Source organism: Rhinichthys klamathensis, unplaced genomic scaffold (assembly GCF_029890125.1).
Source record: "Rhinichthys klamathensis goyatoka isolate OS25496 unplaced genomic scaffold, OSU_Roscu_1.1 h1tg000444l_1, whole genome shotgun sequence".
NCBI lineage: Eukaryota > Metazoa > Chordata > Actinopteri > Cypriniformes > Leuciscidae > Rhinichthys > Rhinichthys klamathensis.
Window position 1 is genome coordinate 227,174 of NW_026606939.1, and position 18,651 is coordinate 245,824.

At 39.4% G+C, this 18,651-nt stretch overlaps 1 protein-coding gene across 3 annotated transcripts in view; it reads left to right on the forward strand.

Annotated features, from left to right (window-relative positions):
- The window catches only part of appl1 (adaptor protein, phosphotyrosine interaction, PH domain and leucine zipper containing 1), a 42,665-nt gene that overhangs the window by 8,119 nt on the left and 15,895 nt on the right, over nucleotides 1-18,651 (forward strand). The window lies entirely within an intron of this gene.

The following is an 18,651-nucleotide window of genomic DNA, read 5'->3' on the forward strand; positions in this document are numbered from 1 at the left end:
ACTAGTACTAAAGAATAAGCACTAGTCGCTAATGAATAAGTACTAGTACTTAATGGAATAGATACTAGTATCTAAAAAATAAGTACTAGAAGCATGAAAATAGAGACTAGTAGGTTAAAATGATTAAATGTTAACACGGCTTGCCATATTGGCTCAGAGAGAGAGAGAGAGAGAGAGGCTCACCATATTCAAACCAAAATATCTGACTTCCTCTTGGTCGTAGCTAATTACGGTAAATTAGAAAGTTGTCCGGGTCGAAGAGTACAAAATACATATCGAGTTTTGTTACTGTAGATAAAACTAACCCCCCCACTTTTGTCAAAAGCATTTAGAAAGTGACACACTTCCTGCTGCCAGATGTTGGCGCTATAACTTTGACTCACAATAGTTACATCCATCTGATTGGCCTCTTACCACGAACACACTGCTGAAGTTTCATAAAGATCAGTTAATGTATGCAGAAGTTATAACACTTCGTGTTTCTCTTTTCTCGCCATAAATTCGTTTCCTCGCCACGGCCAAACCGTTCGAGATATCAAAAATCCGTCCGCAATTTAGCATCTTCAATGTGTTGTCCTCAAGCTGACCGAGTTTGTCGGTAAACGGATGCAATCTCTAGGAGAAGTACTTCAAATTCCTGAGCAAGCGTTCTCCAAACAACCCATAATAGCCGACTTCCTGTTGAGCTGGCGTAAAACTTGACCGAGGGTAAGTTGTTCGGCCCGATGAGATCTATATGTGTACTGAGTTTCATATTAATTCATGCAAGCGTGTTTGATCTATGGACCAAGTTTTGGGGACCCCGTTTAAGGGGGCGCTGTTGAGCCCCCCTGCCACGCCCGGGTACCAGCTTCAGCCCGGCCCTGATGGCTGTGGGCTCTGACCTGTGTGCAAAGTTTCAAGAGTTTTCAAGCACGTTAAGGGCCCCAAAAGCCCCTGAAACCTTGAAAATCCATTAAAAGCAATAGACAAATCCCCCACACCCCCCACACACAGAGCCAGAGGGAGAGGGAGGGAGAAAATTCTCCTGAAAATCACATTCAAACGAAAATATCTGACTTCGTGTTGTTCGGAGCTAATGAATGTCAATTAGAAAGTTGTCCGGCTCGAGGAGACGAATATACATACCGATTTTTGTTACTGTAGGTAAAACTAATACCCCATTTTTGACTAAAGGTGGCGCTACTGAGCCCCTCACCACGCCCGTTTCTGAAACTTTGCACGTGTCTACTAGCTAATAAATGAGATGTGTCTGTCGAGTTTCATGCAATTTCAAGCATGCTAAGAGTCTCAAAAGCATCAAAAAAGAATATTAAAGTTTGATGCGTTGCCATGGCAACATTATCTTAGATATTAAATAATCCTTTCACAGGTCTACATCTGGCGTGTGTTTACATTATACAGATGAAGTTTGAAGCAAATCGGGTAAAAATAAGAAGGTGATTTCAAAGCATTTTGAAAGTGACACACTTCCTGCTGCCAGTTGGTGGCGCTATAACTTTGACTCATAATAGTCACATCCATGTGATCGGCCTCTTACAGCGAACACACTGCTGAAGTTTCATTAAGATCAGTTAATGTATGCTGAAGTTATAACACACTTCCTGTTTCACGTTTCTCGCCATAAATTCGTTTCCTCGCCACGGCCAAACCGTTCGAGATATCAAAAATCCCCTGGCAATTTTTCATCCTCAATGTCTTGACTTCATGCTGACCGAGTTTCGTGGCATTTCTTTGAATTCTCTAGGAGAAGTACTTTAAATTCCATTGCATGCGTTTTACAAACAACCCTAAATAGCCGACTTCCTGTTGGGCTGGGGTAAAAAGTAAGAGCATGAAGTATATATGAACCGATGAGATCTATGTGTACCGAGTTTCATATTATTACATGCAAGCGTGTTTGATTTATGGACCAAGTTTTCGGACCCCGTTCCAGGGGGCGCTGTCGAGCCCCCCTGCCACGCCCGGGTACCAGCTTCAGCCCGGCCCTGATGGCCGCGGGTTCTGACCCGTGTGCAAAGTTTCAAGAGTTTTTGAGCATGTTAAGGGCCCCAAAAGTGCGCTAAGAATCTCAAAAGTATCCAAAAAGAATATTAAAGTTTGATGCGTTGTCACGGCAACAGCATCTAAGATATTAACAATCCTTTCACAGGTCTACATCTGGCTTGTGTCTACATTATACACATCAAGTTTGAAGCAAATAGGGTAAAGCGTGTTGGATATATGGACCAAATTGTCTGACCCGTTCAAGGGGGCGCTGTCGAGCCCCCCTGCCACGCCCGGGTACCAGCTTCAGCCTGGCCCTGATGGCCGCGGGTTTTGTCCCGTGTGCAAAGTTTCAAGAGTTTTCGAGCACGTTAAGAACCCCAAAAGTGCCCGAAAGCATAAAAAAGCATGAAAAAGCTTAAAAAAAGGAATATTAATGTTTGATACATTGCCATGGCAACAGTATCTAAGATATCAATAATCCTTTCACAGGTCTACATCTGGCGTGTGTCTACATTATGCACATGAAGTTTGAAGCAAATCGGGTAAAAATAAGAGGGTGATTTAAAAGCATTTTGAAAGTGACACACTTCCTGCTGCCAGTTGGTGGCGCTATAACTTTGACTCACAATAGTCACATCCATGTGATCGGGCTCTTACAACGAACACACTGCTGAAGTTTCATCAAGATTAGTTAATGTATGCAGTAGTTATAACACACTTCCTGTTTCACGTTTCTCGCCATAATTTCGTTTACTCGCCACGGCCAAACCGTTCGAGATATCAAAAATCCCCTGGCAATTTTTCATCCTCAGTGTCTTGACTTCATGCTGACCGAGTTTCGTGCCGTGTGTTTGAATTCTCTAGGAGGAGTATTTCACATTCCATTGCATGTGTTTTCCAAACAACCCTTAATAGCCGACTTCCTGTTGGGCTGGGGTAAAAAGTAAGAGCATGAAGTATATATGAACCGATGAGATCTATATGTGTACTGAGTTTTATATTATTACATGCAAGCGTGTTTGATTTATGGACCAAGTGTTCAAACCCCGTTCCAGGGGGCGCTGTCGAGCCCCCCTGCCACGCCCGGGTACCAGCTTCAGCCCGGCCCTGATGGCCGCGGGTTCTGAGATCTGTGCAAAGTTTCAAGAGTTTTCGAGCACGTTAAGGCCCCCAAAAGTGCCCAAAAGGTAGTAAAATAATAATAATAATAATAAATATAGCTGCGAGCAGCGATTACGGGCCCAAGCCGGTTGCACCGCCACCCCGGTGCCTTTAGTTACCTAAAGGCACCAGGGTGGCGGTGCCGCCGGCTTTGGCCCTTCATGGCTGCTCGCAGCTATATATATATATATATATATATATATATAAAGCCGGTGGCACCGCCACCCTGGTGCCTTTAGGGTTATTGTGCACGACGTGACACAAAATATCTGCTCGCTATCTGCCGAACGGCTCTGGTAGTTTCGCTTCAGCACTGATGATGTTGTAGAAATAGTGCGCTCTGGTTGGTCTGGATTATTCAGGATTTTTTATTTTATACAGAAATAAATTCTTTATAATTCAGATGAGAATAAAGTTAGTGTTGATTAAAATGAAGGAAAACAAATATATTGATCTGAAATATAGCACATTAATTAATTTATTTAGGTTCAATTACCAAACATAAAATCTTAATTTAATTTAAAGCAAACAATACATTTAAAATATATGGGTTGTATGCACATTTTTTTTTATAAAAAAAGATATATATCCAAAAAGACAAGGCCTTAAAGGGTTAAACTCTTGTCACTGTAACAGACACAATCTCTCTCTCTCTCTCTCTCTCTCTCTCTCTCTCTCTCTCTCTCTCTCTCTCTCTCTCTCTCTCTCTCTCTCTCTCTCTCTCTCTCTCTCTCTCTCTCTCTCTCTCTCTCTCTCTCTCTCTCTCTCTCTCTCTCTCTCTCACACACACACACACACACGTCAAGTCACTTACATTTTAGATGCAATATTGAATAAGCAGAAAAATCGGATTTTCTGCTCTGAAAATATAAATAAGCATAAAAATTGAATAAGCACTTTGAATATTCTAAACAGAATAAGCACTAGTCGCTAATGAATAAGTACTAGTACTTAATGGAATAGATACTAGTATCTAAAAAATAAGTACTAGTAGCATGAAAATAGAGACTAGTAGGTTAAAATGATTAAATGTTAAAATGGCTTGCCATATTGTCTCAGAGAGAGAGAAAGAGAAAATGACCTTTTAGATACTTACTAGATACTAGTATTTATTCAATAAATACTAGTACTAAGTCATTAGATACTAGTATCTATTAAATAGATACCAGTACTTATTCATCAGCTACTAATACGTATTCAAAAGAATATCTAAAGAATAAGCACTAGCTCTCACACACACACACACACACACACACACACACACACGTCAAGTCACTTACATTTTTAGATGCAATATTGAATAAGCAGAAAAATCGGATTTTCTGCTCTGAAAATATAAATAAGCAAAAAAATTGAATAAGCACTTTGAATATTCTAAACAGAATAAGCACTAGTCGCTAATGAATAAGTACTAGTACTTAATGGAATAGATACTAGTATCTAAAAAATAAGTACTAGTAGCATGAAAATAGAGACTAGTAGGTTAAAATGATTAAATGTTAAAACGGCTTGCCATATTGGCTCAGAGAGAGAGAGAGAGAGAGAGAGAGAGAGAGAGAGAGAGAGAGAGAGAGAAAATTACCTTTTAGATACTAGTACCTATTAATAGATACTAGTATTTAGGCTCTAGATCCACTCCGAAAGTCACTTCGTGATCATTTAACCGCTTCATTTGAGAAAAACTATCATTATGACATAAACAAACAAACTCAAAATGTCTTCACGGCAACCCGTCAAAATAAAAGTTCGGTTTAACTTGACAGAAATATATTACCGGTGTACAGTAGAATTTAGATATGTCCCAATGTAATAATACTAACACTAATCCAAATAAATTATCATCAAAACTGAATTTAAGGAATAATCCATGTTTTAATTTTAACAGTAAAGCTCATTGTGCAGCACGTTATTTGACAAAAAGTTTATTTAATTTCATATGATTAAAATTGATGATAAATGATAAAATTTGTGTTTTATGTCTTCATTTTATTACCAGAAAAAACACAACACAGAATTAGTGTGACATTTTTTTTTCATATATTTTTTTAAATGTTGTATACGTTTAATGATTCATAATACACTATTTCAATTAATTAGACATGCTTTTTGATTGCTAAAAAATTTACACCACGTATTCGTAATACACCTGCTCCGCAACACTAGCAGTTCCCCCAATCCCCCCCCCCCCCCCCCCTGAAAAAAAATCCTAGGGGAAACACTGGGCATTCATAACGGTGCGCGTCCATGGCGACGAGCGAGCAGAGCTGAGCGAACGTTTAGTTAATTTATTCATTCGAGCGCTCTGCAAGCGCCACCATTATCAATGTGGACGTCCGTATTTAAAAGCTCTCGATCCTCAGTCACATACCAAATATGTATATAATTTTGAACACAAGAGGGCAGTATGGCCCTATGTATGAGTTGGTGTTTAAACTAAACTATCACTCAAAGAGCCCCTTCCCCCTTCCCCCTTCCCCCCACAGACACACACACACACACACAAACAGAATGGCAGGGGGACAAGAAATCCATTCAAACTACAATATCTGACTTTCTGTTGCTCTGAGCTAATGACTTTAAATTAGAAAGTCGATTGGCTTGATGAGAACAATATGTGTGGCAAGTTTTGTAACTGTAGGTAAAACGAGCAAAGTTATAACACACTTTATGTGTCCTTTTTTAGTCATAAAATTAATTTCCTCGCCACGGCCAAACCGTTCGAGATATCAAAAATCCCTCCGGAATTTAGCATCATCAATGTCTTGACGTCATGCTGACCGAGTTTGCTTGAAATCCGATCAATTCCCAAGGAGAATTAAATAGAATTTCAGGGGTATGCGTTTCCAAACAAACCATGATAGCCGGCTTCCTGTTGGGATGTCGTAAAACTTAGAGCACGAAAGTTGTTCAACCCAATGAGATCTATAAGTGTACCGAGTTTCATATTATTACATGCAAGTGTCTTTGATTTATGGACAAGTGTTCGAATCCCAGTCCAGGGGGCGCTGTCGGTCCGCCCTGCCACGCCCGGGTACCAGCTTCAGTCCGGCCCTGATGGCCACGGGTTCTGACCCGTGTGCAAAGTTTCAAGAGTTTTAGAGGATGTTAAGGGCCCCAAAAGCCCCCAAAACCTTGATCAACAATAATTAAAAGCTTTGTCACTCAAACAGACACATCCCCCTCCCCCCACAGACACAGAGGTATGCAGAGAGAGGGAGAGAGTGACAGAGATTACTCCAAAACATCCCATTCAAACCAAAATATCTGACTTCCTGTTGTTCGGAACCAAAATCTGTAAATTAGAAAGTTGTCCGGCTTGATCTGAACAATATGCCTACCGAGTTTTAAGATTGCAGGTAAAACTATGAAACTAACCCTCTCACTTTTGTCAAAAGGTGGCGCTACTGAGTCCCTGCACCACGCCCGTTCCTGAAACTTTGCACATGTCTACTGGCTAATATATGTGACATGTCTGTCGAGTTTCATGCAATTTCAAGCATGCTAAGAGTCTCAAAAGCCTCAAAAAAGAATTTTGAAGTTTGATGTGTTGCCACGGTAACAGTATCAAAGATATCAAGAATCCATTCACAGGTCTACATCTGGCGTATGTTTACATTATAGTAGTGAAGTTTGAAGCAAATCGGGTAAAAATAAGAGGGTGCTTTCAAAGCATTTTGAAAGTGACACACTTCCTGCTGCCAGTTGGTGGCGCTATAACTTTGACTCACAAAAGTCACATCCATGTGATCGGCCTCTTACAGCGAACACACTGCTGAAGTTTCATCAAGATCAGTTAATGTATGTAGAAGTTATAACACACTTCCTGTTTCACGTTTCTCGCCATAATTTCGTTTCCTCGCCACGGCCAAACCGTTCGAGATATCAAAAATCCCCTCGCAATTTTTCATCCTCAATGTCTTGAGTTCATGCTGACCGAGTTTCGTGGCATTTCTTTGAATTCTCTAGGAGAAGTACTTTAAATTCCATTGCATGCGTTTTACAAACAACCCTAAATAGCCGACTTCCTGTTGGGCTGGGGTAAAAAGTAAGAGCATGAAGTATATATGAACCGATGAGATCTATATGTGTACCGAGTTTCATATTCTTACATACAAGCGTGTTTGATTTATGGACCAAGTTTTCGGAGCCCATTCCAGGGGGCGCTGTCGAGCCCCCCTGCCACGCCCGGGTACCATCTTCACCCCGACCCTGATGGCCGCGGGTTCTGACCCGTGTGCAAAGTTTCAAGAGTTTTCGTGCACGTTAAGAGCCCCAAAAGTGCCCGAATAGTCGTAAGAAAAATAAAAGAGGAGAAAAAAAAATATATATATAGCTGCGAGCAGCGATTACGGGCCCAAGCCGGTGGCACCGCAACCCTGGTGCACCAGGGTGGCGGTACCGCCGGCTTTGGCCCTTCATCGCTGCTCGCAGCTATATTTATATATTTATATATATATATATGTATATATATATATATATATATATATATATATAAAGCCGGTGGCACCGCCACCCTGGTGCCTTTAGGGTTATTGTGCACGAAGTGCAAAAACGTAACCCTGCTTTGACTGTCTTTTGACTGATTTTTAGATACTAATATAGTATCTAATGAATAAGTACTAGTATCTTTTAAAAGCTACTAGTCCCTAAGGAATAGGCATTAGTATCTAAAGAATAGGCACTAGTACCTAAAGAATAAGCACTAGTCGCTAATGAATAAGTACTAGTACTTAATGGAATAGATACTAGTATCTAAAAAATAAGTACTAGTAGCATGAAAACAGAGACTAGTAGGTTAAAATGATTAAATGTTAAAACGGCTTGCCATATTGGCTCAGAGAGAGAGAAAATGACCTTTTAGATACTAGTACCTATTAATAGATACTAGTATTTATTCAATAAATACTAGTACCAAGTCATTAGATACTAGTACCTATTAAATAGATACCAGTACTTATTCATTAGCTACTAATACGTATTCAAAAGAATATCTAAAGAATAAGCACTAGTATCTAAAGAATAGGCACTAGTACTAAAGATTAAGCACTAGTCGCTAATGAATAAGTACTAGTACTTAATGGAATAGATACTAGTATCTAAAAAATAAGTACTAGTAGCAAGAAATTAGAGACTAGTAGGTTAAAATGATTAAATGTTAAAACGGCTTGCCATATTGGCTCAGAGAGAGAGAGAGAGAGAAAATGACCAAGGAAAACAAATATATTGTTCTGAAAGAGAGAGATTTTTTTTTTCTTAGCCCACACTTTTATTAGGTCAGTGACAAAACCCCATCATTGCATCATCTCACCAACAATCAACACAGCAAAACGCACGCACTCACACGCACACACACACACACACACACACACACACGTGTCAAGTCACTTACATTTTAGATGCAATATTGACTGTTCTTCTGTTTCAGCAGCGAAAATAGTTAAACAAAGATCACAGCAGAACCATTGCATCTCACAGCAACGTGTTTTCTCATTACTGAATGATTCAGCATTTTGAACAAATTGGTTGACTCAAAGATTCAATGACCAATCCATAAACATCTGTCTCATTCATGAATGACTCAGTCGTTCAAACGAATCGTTTGAACGAATGAATCAATGACCCGCTCATTAAGACGGTCGCCTGGCGACACCTAGTGACGGTTTAGTGTTATTTGATTATACACTCAAAATATTCCACAACAAATCCTTTAAATTTAATGATATTCAGAACAGAACACGAATAAAAAAATAACTATAATAAAGCCAAAACGAAATAATTTAAAACAAAAGTAAAAGTAAGTGGTGTTAGGCTCACGTAAATCTCTCTTTAGAATCTAAATGTTGCAACATTTGCGATGTATTTGGATGCTAAACTATTCTTTATTACAGGCTTTGTACTTCACTCACGTTCCAATATCGACGGAAAAAATCATCCTCTTCACTTGTGCAAAAATGTGCTTGGAAAAATCACAGTGGAGCGGTGCTTACTGTGAATGATACAAATTGTACTACTGACTATTTCAACATAGCAGTGTAATTTGTATATGTTAGGTTGAATGTTTTATTATTGTGTGTGTGTGTGTGTGTGTGTGTGTGTGTGTGTGTGTGTGTGTGTGTGTGTGTGTGTGTCAGTGTGTGTGTGGGGGTCTGGGTGGCTCAGCGCGATTGAACAGTGAAACATACTCCGTCATTTTCTTCATACAGGACATCATTCAAACGTCAAAGTGTTTACTTATATTTGTGTACACTCGCAATAAAACACAACATTGTGTTTTTGTTAAATAAATTAAAGTAATACGTCCCCCGAAATGGCGCTAATTTTAAAATGAAACTAAAATGCTCACGGCTGCACGGGCATTCATAACTCTGCGCGCCCACGGTGAGGGACGAGCAGAACAGAGCGAACGTTGTTTAGTTCATTCCTACTTCCATAGGAATTAATTGAAAAAGCTCACTCTACTCTGCACCATTATTAATGAATTGTGCAGACGTCCTTATTTTACTTTCGCTTTTTACCTGATTTTGAACACAAGAGGGCAGTATAACACTATGTATGATTTGGAAAAAAAAATGTTTTGACTAAACAACCATTCTGGCTGTTTTTAAACTTAAACATTATTCTCTAATTGCTCTCACAATGCCCGTTTCTGAAACTCTGCACATGTCTACTGTCTAATAAATGTGATGTGTCTGTCGGGTTTCATGCAATTTCAAGTATGTTAAGAGTCTCAAAAGCATCAACAAAGAATAATAAAGTTTGATGCGTTGTCACGGCAACAGCATCTAAGATATCAACAATCCTTTCACAGGTCTACATCTGGCGTGTGTCTACATTATACACATCAAGTTTGAAGCAAATCGGGTAAAGCCTGTTTGATTTATGGACCAAGTTTTCGGACCCCGTTCCAGGGGGCGCTGTCGAGCCCCCCTGCCACGCCCGGGTACCAGCTTCAGCCCGGCTGTGATGGCCGCGGTTTCTGACCCGTGTGCAAAGTTTCAAGAGTTTTTGAGCATGTTAAGGGCCCCAAAAGTGCGCTAAGAATCTCAAAAGTATCCAAAAAGAATATTAAAGTTTGATGCGTTGTCACGGCAACAGCATCTAAGATATCAACAATCCTTTCACAGGTCTACATCTGGCTTGTGTCTACATTATACACATCAAGTTTGAAGCAAATAGGGTAAAGCGTGTTGGATATATGGACCAAATTGTCTGACCCGTTCAAGGGGGCGCTGTCGAGCCCCCCTGCCACGCCCGGGTACCAGCTTCAGCCTGGCCCTGATGGCCGCGGGTTTTGTCCCGTGTGCAAAGTTTCAAGAGTTTTCGAGCACGTTAAGAACCCCAAAAGTGCCCGAAAGCATAAAAAAGCATGAAAAAGCTTAAAAAAAGGAATATTAATGTTTGATGCATTGCCATGGCAACAGTATCTAAGATATCAATAATCCTTTCACAGGTCTACATCTGGCGTGTGTCTACATTATGCACATGAAGTTTGAAGCAAATCGGGTAAAAATAAGAGGGTGATTTAAAAGCATTTTGAAAGTGACACACTTCCTGCTGCCAGTTGGTGGCGCTATAACTTTGACTCACAATAGTCACATCCATGTGATCGGGCTCTTACAACGAACACACTGCTGAAGTTTCATCAAGATTAGTTAATGTATGCAGTAGTTATAACACACTTCCTGTTTCACGTTTCTCGCCATAATTTCGTTTACTCGCCACGGCCAAACCGTTCGAGATATCAAAAATCCCCTGGCAATTTTTCATCCTCAGTGTCTTGACTTCATGCTGACCGAGTTTCCTGCCGTGTGTTTGAATTCTCTAGGAGGAGTATTTCACATTCCATTGCATGTGTTTTCCAAACAACCCTTAATAGCCGACTTCCTGTTGGGCTGGGGTAAAAAGTAAGAGCATGAAGTATATATGAACCGATGAGATCTATATGTGTACTGAGTTTCATATTATTACATGCAAGCGTGTTTGATTTATGGACCAAGTGTTCAAACCACGTTCCAGGGGGCGCTGTCGAGCCCCCCTGCCACGCCCGGGTACCAGCTTCAGCCCGGCCCTGATGGCCGCGGGTTCTGAGATGTGTGCAAAGTTTCAAGAGTTTTCGAGCACGTTAAGGCCCCCAAAAGTGCCCAAAAGGTAGTAAAATAATAATAATAATAATAATAATAATAATAAAATATATATATATATATATATATATATATATATAAATAAATATAGCTGCGAGCAGCGATTACGGGCCCAAGCCGGTGGCACCGCAACCCCGGTGCCTTTAGTTACCTAAAGGCACCGGGGTGGCGGTACCACCGGCTTTGGCCCTTCATCGCTGCTCGCAGCTATATTTATTTATATATATATATATATATATATATATATATATATATATATATATATATATATAAGCCGGTGGCACCGCCACCCTGGTGCCTTTAGGGTTATTGTGCACGACGTGCAAAAACGTAACCCTGCTTTGACTGTCGAAAAGAAGTGTGCTGTAGAGCTTGTATCAGTGTGGGCTCTGCAAAAGTGTGCATTGAGGGCACATGTCAACCACAAAGTATGCGAGAGCAACCTTCTGAAAGGTCAGGTCTACATCCAGGTCTACATCTGCCGTGTGTTTACATCATAGTAGTGAAGTTTGAAGCAATCAGGTGATTTCAAAGCTTTTTGAAAGTGACAGACTTCCTGCTGCCAGTTGGTGGCGCTATAACCGGGGTGGCGGTGCCGCCGGCTTTGGCCCTTTCACGCTGCTCGCAGCTATATTTATATATACACACACACACACACATATATATATATATATATATATTGTTTTTTTAAGAGACAAGACAGAATATTACTTGCCTGATCTGATTAGAAAAATAGTGTTTGTGTGTGTGTGTGTGTGTGTGTGGCGTAATTGAACAATGTAGACATAAAGACATACTCCGTCCTTTTGTTCATACAGGACATTATTCAAACTGCAAAGTGTTTACTTATATTTGTGTACACTCGCAATAAAACACAACATTGTGCTTTTGTCAAACTATAAACTCTTGTCAAACTGTAAACTACAACTGTCACCCAACCAAAATCTCTTACACACACACACACACACACACAGTTTAAAAGCAAAAAATATCAAACAATCCTATTTAAAAACAGTCTGTGGGAGCCATCTTTTGGACATTCATCATATCGCATTGGTTTTCATTTCTTGTCATCAAACAGAGCCCTAATCTGTTTATTTTTTCAGTTACACATTCTACATTGATTAAAAAAGAAAAATCAAAGGTGTTTTTATTTTATACAGAAATAAATAATCTATCATTCAGATGAGAATAAAGTTAGTGTTAGTTCAAATTTTAAGTAAAACAAATATATGATCTGAAATATAGCACATTCATGTAAAATTCATTTAGGTTTGATTACCAAACATACAATCTTAATGTAATTTAAAGCAAACAATACATTTAAAATATATGGGTTGTATGACTATTTTTTAATATAAAAAGATATATATCCAAAAAGACAAGGTCTAAAGTTTAACAAGGGTTAAACTCTTATCACTGTAACAAACACAATCACACACACACAATCACACACACACACACAAGTCAAATCACTTACATTTTAGATGCAATATTGACTTTTTTTCTGTTTCAGCAGCGAAAATAGTTAAACAAAGATCACAGCAGAACCATCGCGCATCTCACAGCAACGCGTTCTCATTACTGAATGATTCAGCATTTTGAACGAATCGGTTGACTCAAAGATTCAATGACCAATCAATCCATAAACATCTATCTCATAAGTGTTTACTTATATTTGTGAACAATCGCAATAAAACACAACATTGTGCTTTTGTCAAACTGTAAACTACAACTGTCACCCAACCAAAATCTCTTTTTTATTTTATACAGAAATAAATAATCTATCATTCAGATGAGAATAAAGTTAGTGTTAGGTCAAATTTTAAGGAAAACTCTGAAATATAGCACATTCATTTAAAATTCATTCAGGTTCAATTACCAAACATACAAATCTTAATGTAATTTAAAGCAAACAATACATTTAAAATATATGGGTTGTATGCCTATTTTTTTTCATATAAAAAGATATATATCCAAAAAGTAACACACACACACACACACACACACACACACACACACACACACACACACACGTCAAATCACTTACATTTTATATGCAATATTGACTTTTTTCTGTTTCAGCAGTGAAACTAGTTAAACAAAGATCACAGCAGAACCATCGAGCATCTCACAGCAACGTGTTTTCTCATTACTGAATGATTCAGCATTTTGAACGAATCGGTTGACTCAAAGATTCAATGACCAATCCATAATCTGTCTCATTCATGAATGACTCAGCCGTTCGAACGAATCGTTCGAACAAATGAATCAATGACTCGCTCATTAAGACGGTCGCCTGGCGACACCTAATGACGGCTTAGTGATATGTTTAAAAGTATCATTCTTTCAAACGATTGTTAATTAACTCATATTTGAAACATAAGCTATATATATATATATATATACACACATATATACACACAAAAATAAAATAAAAACACATTTGAAGCGTGTTTGCTTACTAAATTGTGAGCAGAACGAAAGTTGCAGCAAATATCAGCAACAGGAGTCAAATTTCATTAATCACGAGAGTGAAGAGCTGACTGAAAAGATGATGACGGAATAGGCTATTTTATGTAAAAGCGCCTATTTAAGCGAATCTATCATTGTACTCTTTTGTTGTTGTGTTTTCCGTGAAAAATAATAGACTATTGAACTCACAATTCAAGCAATTGGGCCCCGATATTGCACTAATTTTAAAGTGACACTAAAAAGTATGCGGCTGCAGTGGCATTCATTACGGTGCGCGTCCATGGCGACGAGCGAGCAAAACAGAGCGAACGTTTTTTCATTTCTACTTCCATAGAAATTCATTCGAGCGCACTGTGAGCGCCACCACTATAAATGTCCTTACTTTACTTTCACTTTTAACTTAGCGATATAAAAGCCCCCGGTGTTACACGTCAAATAACCGGTGAGAAAAAATTCTCGGAGTCACATAGCAGCTACCTATATTTAAATACAACAGGCCTACCTGATTTTGAACACAAGAGGGCAGTATAGCCCTATGTATTATTTGATATATTTATTTTTTAACTGAATAGTGCATCCTGGCTGTTTTTTAACTTGTACATTATTCTTAAATTGAAAACAAGAATAAAATGGGTTTAGTTCTGATATTTGTATAATTTTATCTAGAAATAAATGGTGTATAATTAAATTTTTAGAAGATATGAGGCTTTTAGTGTTTATTTTTTTTTACATGACTTTAATCCCTCGCCATAGCAAAACAATTAGAGATATTCAATAGATATTCACAATTATGCTTCTTTAATGTATTTTCATCATGTTGAAAAAGTTTGGTGGGAATAAAATAAACCACTTAAGAGGAGTGGGTAAAAATGTAGAGCCTGGTTTTGCAAAACATCCACATTAAGACCAAAATAGCCCACTTCCTGTTGGGCTGGCTTAAAGTTGTTTGGCCCGATGAGATCTATATGTGTACAGAGTTTCATAATATTACATGCAAGTGTGTTTGATTTATGGACCAAATTTTCTGACCAAGTTAATTTAATTAATAAACTAATTATATAAAACTATTTTCAATGCACTACAATTCAACTGGTTATATGCCTTTACTTATTAATACAACTTATTTAAAAAATACAAGGCGTAAGACATTTTTTTTTCTTTTTTAATGCAGGCCAAACCACACAGCAGTCAAATGGTTAATCTAGCCCCCCTCCCCCTCCCCACACTCACAGACACACACACACACACATAGACGTAGGCTCAGAGAGAGAGAGACATAAAATGACAATTTTCAAACCAAAATATCTGACTTCCTGTTGGTTGGAGCTATTGAGTGTAAATTAGAAAGTTGTCTGGCTGGAGGAGAACAATACACATACCGATTTTTATTACTGTAGATAAAATCAATCCCCCCACTTTTGACAAAAGGTGGCGCTACTGAGCCCCTCACCACGCCCGTTTCTGAAACTCTGCACATGTCTACTGTCTAATAAATGTGATGTGTCTGTCGGGTTTCATGCAATTTCAAGTATGTTAAGAGTCTCAAAAGCATCAACAAAGAATAATAAAGTTTGATGCGTTGCCACGGCAACAGTATCTAAGATATCAATAATCCTTTCTCAGGTCTACATCTGCCGTGTGTCTACATTATACACAAAGTTTGAAGCAAATTGGGTAAAAATAAGAGGGTGATTTCAAAGCCTTTAGGAAGTGACACACTTCCTGCTGCCAGTTGGTGGCGCTATAACTTTGACTCACAATAGTCACATCCATGTGATCGGACTCTTACAGCGAACACACTGCTGAAGTTTCATCAAGATCAGTTAATGTATGCAGAAGTTATAACACACTTCCTGTTTCCTTTATTCGCCATAAATTCGTTTCCTCGCCACGGCCAAACCGTTCGAGATATCAAAAATCCCCTGGCAACTTTTCATCCTCAATGTCTTGACTTCATGCTGACCGAGTTTCGTGGCGATTGGTTGAATTCTCTAGGAGGAGTATATCGAATTCCAGGGGCATACGCTTCCAAACAAACCATAATAGCCGACTTCCTGTTGGGCTGGGGTAAAAAGTAAAAGTACAAAGGATATATGAATCGATGAGATCTATATGTGTACCGAGTTTCATATTATTACATTCAAGCGTGTTTGATTTATGGACCAAGTTTTCGGACCCCGTTCCAGGGGGCGCTGTCGAGCCCCCCTGCCACGCCCGGGTACCAGCTTCAGCCCGGCCCTGATGGCCGCGGGTTCTGACCCGTGTGCAAAGTTTCAAGAGTTTTTGAGCATGTTAAGGGCCCCAAAAGTGCGCTGAGAGTCTCAAAAGTATCCAAAAAGAATATTAAAGTTTGATGCGTTGTCACGGCAACAGCATCTAAGATATCAACAATCCTTTCACAGGTCTACATCTGGCGTGTGTCTACATTATACACATCAAGTTTGAAGCAAATCGGGTAAAGCCTGTTTGATTTATGGACCAAGTTTTCGGACCCCGTTCCAGGGGGCGCTGTCGAGCCCCCCTGCCACGCCCGGGTACCAGCTTCAGCCCGGCCCTGATGGCCGCGGTTTCTGACCCGTGTGCAAAGTTTCAAGAGTTTTTGAGCATGTTAAGGGCCCCAAAAGTGCGCTAAGAATCTCAAAAGTATCCAAAAAGAATATTAAAGTTTGATGCGTTGTCACGGCAACAGCATCTAAGATATCAACAATCCTTTCACAGGTCTACATCTGGCTTGTGTCTACATTATACACATCAAGTTTGAAGCAAATAGGGTAAAGCGTGTTGGATATATGGACCAAATTGTCTGACCCGTTCAAGGGGGCGCTGTCGAGCCCCCCTGCCACGCCCGGGTACCAGCTTCAGCCTGGCCCTGATGGCCGCGGGTTTTGTCCCGTGTGCAAAGTTTCAAGAGTTTTCGAGCACGTTAAGAACCCCAAAAGTGCCCGAAAGCATAAAAAAGCATGAAAAAGCTTAAAAAAAGGAATATTAATGTTTGATGCATTGCCATGGCAACAGTATCTAAGATATCAATAATCCTTTCACAGGTCTACATCTGGCGTGTGTCTACATTATGCACATGAAGTTTGAAGCAAATCGGGTAAAAATAAGAGGGTGATTTAAAAGCATTTTGAAAGTGACACACTTCCTGCTGCCAGTTGGTGGCGCTATAACTTTGACTCACAATAGTCACATCCATGTGATCGGGCTCTTACAACGAACACACTGCTGAAGTTTCATCAAGATTAGTTAATGTATGCAGTAGTTATAACACACTTCCTGTTTCACGTTTCTCGCCATAATTTCGTTTACTCGCCACGGCCAAACCGTTCGAGATATCAAAAATCCCCTGGCAATTTTTCATCCTCAGTGTCTTGACTTCATGCTGACCGAGTTTCGTGCCGTGTGTTTGAATTCTCTAGGAGGAGTATTTCACATTCCATTGCATGTGTTTTCCAAACAACCCTTAATAGCCGACTTCCTGTTGGGCTGGGGTAAAAAGTAAGAGCATGAAGTATATATGAACCGATGAGATCTATATGTGTACTGAGTTTCATATTATTACATGCAAGCGTGTTTGATTTATGGACCAAGTGTTCAAACCACGTTCCAGGGGGCGCTGTCGAGCCCCCCTGCCACGCCCGGGTACCAGCTTCAGCCCGGCCCTGATGGCCGCGGGTTCTGAGATGTGTGCAAAGTTTCAAGAGTTTTCGAGCACGTTAAGGCCCCCAAAAGTGCCCAAAAGGTAGTAAAATAATAATAATAATAATAATAATAATAATAATAATAAATAATAATCCTTAGGAAAACAATAGGGCCTTCGCCTTTTCAAGGCTTGGGCCCTAATAAATAATAATCCTTAGGAAAACAATAGGGCCTTCGCCTTTTCAAGGCTTGGGCCCTAAATAATAATCCTTAGGAAAACAATAGGGCCTTCGCCTTTTCAAGGCTTGGGCCCTAATAACGACTTTATTCAACTATTAATTTCCTTCTCTGTGGGCCGTGAGATTTCACGTAGTGTAACAGCGCAGCGCTTCTGGGTTGTACGTCACACACAGGCTCACTATTGGCCGACGCTGGTCATGTGTGTGAGATGCGTGTGACGTACAACACAGAAGCGCTGCGCTGTTACACTACGTGAAATCTCACGGCCACAGAGAAGGAAATTAATAGTTGAATAAAGTCGTTATTTATGTCTCTTTTTTGTGTAACCGGTGGCTCGCGACACCAGTTATAAAATCACTTGTCTGCGTTGTGTAGCGTTGTTGAGAAAGACACGGGACAACAGGCGGCGGTTTCACTGGATTTACTCCGATATATAAAACAAACAAGAGCAGCCTCTGAGTAAATCGCCCTTAAATTGTTCTATAAAACAAATGTGACGTACATTTAATCACCATGTGCTTTCATCTCTACACATATTATAGGCCAAAGTCAAAAATATAACTTAAATAGGGTAAAATGATAAAAAAATAACCACACAGATAAGTTCAATAACTTAATACACATAAATTGCAGTAAAGATATTGACTCAAAAGCAACAATTAAAATTAAGATTCAGAGGAGCCATAAATAACTCACCTCTTCAGTTTATTAACAATGCCAAGAGGAAGAGGAGGAGACAAAACAGGAAATTGTGTAGGCTCATGATGACATCACAGCAATTAAAGGGGAAAAACACTAATTTCTCAGGCAAGTATACCAGATATATATGAAAATAAATTTTTTTGTGTGAATTATAATAAACAATACATAAGTTTTAACAGTACACTTTCTGTACCTGTTACACTTGCGCACAGAAAGTATTCTCGTCGCTTGATAAACTTAAGGTTGAGACGCTGTAGTCACTCGGACTATTTTAACGATGTCTTTCATAACCTTTGGGCCG